We start from the raw sequence: 6,138 nt of genomic DNA, 5'->3' as shown, positions 1-6,138 counted from the left end.
AACAAAGTAAAAATCCGTCATTGCTATTCACGGACTTTTGAGCACAACAGTAAAGAGTTTATAAACATGATTCTATTGGATGGTATCTTTATAATTGAGCTCTTCATAAGGAAACGTGAGAAAAAGAAAGATTACATATCTAGTAAACCATGGATGGCAATCTGTATACAACATGACTTGATATTACTCGAGAATTAGCTTCTTTTCTTTCTTCTTCACGGCTTATATATGGCACTAGAGCAATGTCATTATCGATTTAATACTTACATTTGCAATTATGTTGCGCTATTGGACTATCTTATCGACAATAAAAAAGATGTAGCTTTGCTTGTTGAAAAGAAGGTGATTGTTAACAATCTTGGTACTTGGTAGCAACGCTGCAGTGGCTTCTCTAATTAACAAACTATGTGTTGAGATTGTGGTAGCTGGATCCTGTTACTCAGCTCTATGTTGTAAGATCTTGTTTGGGTTGTGATATCCTTCCTGTCAAAATAGTATGGAAGTCGGTGTGTTTTAGCTTCTGTGGAGTGTTCGTATTTCAGCCAATAGAGAATTCTATCATTTGTTTTTTTTCGCTGGTAGTGCTTATCGAAAAATATCGATCTTAATTGATATTTTCGATTGACAACTAGCCGTAGCCGTTGCTGATAATGTCAAAACCCAGTACTGACAAGACTACCAAATCCGCAAGAGCAAGATTGTTGCTGACTCTTTCACCAGCCAAGGGATTTGAAACTTCAAGCTTCAACCTCCTCAATGCAAGTCCCAACAAAACTTTCCAACCTAGTTTCCTTCAAGCAGAGTTATAAGCAATTGAACATGTTATAATTCGGTATATTCTAAGAAAGTATTTCGAAGACCAAATAAATGATCAGTATATTGTAAGAAGATAGACATGCCATAAATATAAAATTGTAATTAATAGTCCAAAAAAACTTACAAAGATGGTATTGAAGGGAAGAAATAATTGCAACAGCCATAAAAGCAAGACCCCATTTCTTTTTTGGATAGTACTTTTTCTTTTAATAGTTGATAGTTTATGTATCCTCGGGGCTATTTGCCAATGGACTTTGTTTGTTTAGTGGTCTGCAACTGTAACAATATTTGATTGATGTAAAAAAAAAAAAAAATACAAATGTTTAATATGGAAAAATGAAAAATTTTGTTTTTTTAGTGATTTTTTTATTTAAATAAAAGTAAAATGTGATTAATGTAATGTAAAAAGTAAGAATGTTGAGAGTTGAATTTGAGATAAATAGTATGAGGCTTTTTTTTGGTCCATTGGCAAACAACCCTCTCAAATCTGTCTACATTACTTAAGAATTGGAAAGAGAAATCATGTCATTTTTGTCAGAAGTTGAGAGGGAAAACTTTCTTTCTCTATCAAACCCAAAGGTGATTGACAGCCTGGGAAATCATGCAATATGCATATACTTGCATCCGATATCAATTAAGAGTAATAGTACTTTTTACACTCATGTATTATATTTATATAACATTGATGTGGTGTGTTTTAAGTGACTTTTTATGTTAAGCACTTTAAAAAAAAAAAAAAGGGTATAAGCTACTTAAAACATTTTCACGTCAGCCCGTATTAATGTGCGACAAATGCGTGTTAAGAGTAACATTAATTATTGGTTAAAGAAATGTTCTTGCAAGCGTTCTTCTTGTTTTTTGACGGCAAGGAAATAATATTTCTAGGGGTAATTAGAGCACACAAATGTTAACGTTGTTATTTTTTTGCCCTTCGAAAAGAAGAAATTTATTCGAAGCCAAAGTTTTTATGATAGGAAAGAAAGAGAAAATTGTTTTCTGGAATTGATATTTTTATCCAAGAAATTACAGTACATGTGAATTTTAATAACTAATTTTAAGGGCTCACTTCACACGCTATTAATTTCTGTTGCATAATTAAAGATTAGTGATCAAAGTAGTAGCTCTCCCGATTATTTTCATAGGAAAAAAAAAAAAAAAAGTAGATGTCAAAAGCATGTTTGGTTCGAAGGCACAGTCAAATGTCGATGGAGTTGGATCAATATCAATATATATTAAGTGCAAATTGCTTGATTTAATTAAGCCTAAAAAGAAATTGCTTAATTATTACTAACCAATATATTCATAGAATTTGTTCATTAGTGTTCAGTAGATTAAGAGCAACTTGCTTGTACTATTTAATAGATATTTTTAACGGATGTATGACTTAACAATTATCAATAATTTGATATTTCCGAAGACTTGAACGAAATTATTACAGTAGGAAATTAATTAAGAGTCTTTCTTTAAACCTAATATTGACCCATAAAAGAAGGGTCTTCACAACAGGTTGTTATGTCCTGTCCATGCTGGCTTTGTTGGCTGAAGGGCCGATGCGCACACGATTACAGTTGGTGTGGCAGACATCTGACAGATCGAGATTCTAAACCTAGGATTGACCCGTAAACGAAGAGGAAGGGCATTCACAATGGCAATGGCGTAAAAATAATGAGAAATGTTTGATATTTATGTTTTTTTCCTTTTATCTCTTATTTATCTCCGTATAAAAGATGAATAAATTTATTATTAAATTTATAAGACTACATATAAGTTTTACATGTTCAATGATAAATTTGAAAAAAACAAAAAATGAATATATATGTAACACCTCTCAAGAATAATATATACATAGTCTAAAACCCAATGGTGTTTCGGTTTTTTTTTTTTTTTCCTAAAGAAATCATACCTTGCCATCCTCGTATGATTTTTCTTGTTCAACCAAATTGCCATAAGATTTTGAACTATTTGAAACATAGTTTTGGGTTTCTACTAGGGGAAAAACCATATATAGCCCATAGGTTATCAACTTATCATCTGATTTGAATTTAGCCATAAAGTTTTCAATTTTAACTATACATTCCTTAAGTTTTGCTTAAGTTTAAAATATGTTGATTTGTCATTTTACCGTCAAAGTTAATTGTTTGTCAACTATTACATGTTTCATTTCACATGTCATAAACACTCCAGTGCAATGCCACGTCAACAAGTGTTAAGTCATTCTTAGGAAAAAAAAAAATCAATCTGGGATGTAGAACTTAGGTAAATACAAAACCTAATAATCTAAAAGAGCAAACCCATAGTAATAAAAGCCTTCGGTTCCATTGGTGTGACATTACATTGGGGTGTTGAAATGAACATTGACGTGTCAAATGAAACACATGTGATAGAAAAACTGTTAATTTTGATGGTAAAATGATAAAGGTACTAATTTTAAACTTGTGCAAAACCTAAGGACCTTATTCTTAAAATTGAAAACTCAAATCAAATGAAAACCTAAGAACTAAATATGATTTGTTCCTTCTACTAATTTATATTCAAACTTTACAATTTTTATGTGAGTGTTCATTTTCATCACAATTTCAGCAGCTTTTCTTTTGGCCCTTTCAACTTTGACGTGGAATGAATTCCAGAAAAATTTAGCACATCTGCCTCTAGCTGTCAATATTGCATCGATCTCCTCCCTTGTAACCATTTTCTGCCTTGAATTAGAAAAATATATATATTGCTTCACCTGAAAATTTTTCACTAATTTTTTTTTTTCTCCAAAATTCATCAAGACGCAATTGATTAACTTTAGAGTCAAAATTGAAATGAGTAGCATTTCTTAGGGACATAACTACATGCGCACAAGTTGATCATTAATTTGTAGCATATTTTAAGGTGTGATATTGGGCTCACAAGTTGTACAATTCTAAAAGTTTAATTTATAACAAGTTGATCACAAGTTGAATATGAAAATTGATGACACTACTGCTAATATTGTTGTCTACTGAAATAAGCTCTGGAGCTTATTCGATCGATACTAATATACGTCCACTAATTGTTGTTTGTTTGTCACTAGGATAACAAGCTTGAGGAACGGAAAAGATGGCTAATGATCCCATTGGAAAAGAACTTGAAAGCAACGATGTGCTCATTGATGTTCCACTGGTCATGGAGCCTGCTCTCTGGCCTGGGTGCTGTATCTACCGGGTTCCCAAAAATCTGCGCAAGGTAAATAAAGAAGCCTACACTCCTAATTTAGTTTCAATAGGCCCCTTTCATCGCGGCGAAAATGAATTGAGGGACATGAAAATGCACAAATTGAGATATTTGAAGGATTTCTTGTATCAGACAGGAAAGAGCAATGAGGATCTTCTAAAGATCATTCAAGACAATGAAGTAAAAATCCGTCATTGCTATTTAGAAGACTGTAGGCTCAGTAGTACACATTTTGTGAAGATGATTCTATTGGATGCCATCTTTATAATTGAGCTTTTCTTGAGGTTTTATAAATACGTACTTGAAAATGGTATTGACGATCAAAATGATGAGCCCTTCCCAAGGACCCGTGAAAAAGAAAATGATTACATATCAACTCAACCATGGCTGAGAACTGGTATACGACAAGACTTGATATTACTTGATAACGCCCCGATATTTGAACTAGCAAATATCGAAGTCGTGACGCTGCAACTTTAGAAAATACAATCTTACAGCGGAGTATGTATATTTTTTTCTTTTTCTATGACCTAGGATTAACTTACACAACACAGTTGAGCTGACTGAAATACCTCGAGGTGATATATTATTAAATAAAATAGAAACATGGTTTTCATTACAACATATGTACACACTAGGTGTACCAAATATATGCCACAGACGGCACCTAAATTAACATAGTAATATTTATTAAGTTTACACACATCACCATACATAATAAAAGCGATTAACATAAATGAGATTTGCTCCATAGAGTAAGCATAAATCCTGCAGCAGATGGTCTATCAACCATCAAAACCAGTAAAAGGACCATCGTCCTCACTTTCTATCCTTGCATCAAGATCTATATAAAGATGACGTTATCATATTTACATAGGCAAACAAGTGAGTAATCTATTTTCCTAGATATAAAGACTAAAAAGACTAGTTTGAACAAATAAGATTAAAGACTAAAATATATAATAATGAATGAGTTGTGAATGCAGCGTAATGACAGATTAGTTTGTGTTTTATGATAATCTTTCTTCACACCTCTTCTCATGAGCTCTCAGCCCGCTTACGTCCGTTATGTCCCTCACACTTTAGAGGTTTACCTGTTTGGTGCTGGCAATTACACCGCCCCAGCTTAGTTATATATTAGGCCTTTTGGACGGTTATATACCCCCATCCACTGAGATACCGACAGTTCCTCGCGGTAATCCACCCAGCTTGTTCTTAAGGTGGCTATCTTATCAGCCCATTTTATTAGACACATTATGCAGCAGTTGTATTGTAAAATTATATCAATAAGACAAAATAAGAATTCCTATAACAATAAAACAAAGCTAGTACTCAGTAAGTATATCCATACTTACACTCCTTAGTGTAGTATTTTGCTCCACTTCTGCACATAATACATACATACAAACAATACTTAGTTCATCCTCCAATAATAAAATTGTTTAAAGACCCTCATCTTTTTATATTTATTTATTATCCGTTACTTCATCTTTATTTACTCATTTTATTATATTAATCTAAGATAGTCATTTATAACTAGTTAAATGACTGAATGTAAATGTTAAATGCATATTTCGGGGATGAGATCAAATGGTCCTTACCGCCAGAAATATGAACAGAAATTTAAATGACATAAAAGAAATGACTGAATGTAAATGTTAAATGCATATTTCGGGAATGAGATCAAATGATCCTTACCGCCAGAAATATGAACAGAAATTTAAATGACATAAAAGAAATGACTGAATGTAAATACTGTAAAGTAAATAATATATAGATAATATTATAAGTCCTTAATTGATTTTGTCCACTAACTCTTTATTATTAATTCACTTGTATCCATTACTTTATTTTACATTATACACTTTATTGGGTCTTTAAACAATTAAATGAGGACAAGTAATAAAAGCAATAAATCATGATATTTATACAAGAAACACTTACCCAATAATCCTTTAGAAGTAAAACTCCACCAAATCTTCTCTAGGTAGCTAGTTTTAGAAAAACGCTTGAACACTACAAGAAAGATCTAGGCTATATGGTATTTGACTAGAACTAAGAAATAAAATGAAAGGAGGAGCAAACAATTTTATTTGTTCTAAGATTGTAAATAAAAAGCAAGTG

This window comes from Corylus avellana, chromosome ca1 (assembly GCF_901000735.1).
Source record: "Corylus avellana chromosome ca1, CavTom2PMs-1.0".
Lineage (NCBI taxonomy): Eukaryota > Viridiplantae > Streptophyta > Magnoliopsida > Fagales > Betulaceae > Corylus > Corylus avellana.
This window is presented reverse-complemented; position numbering follows the sequence as displayed.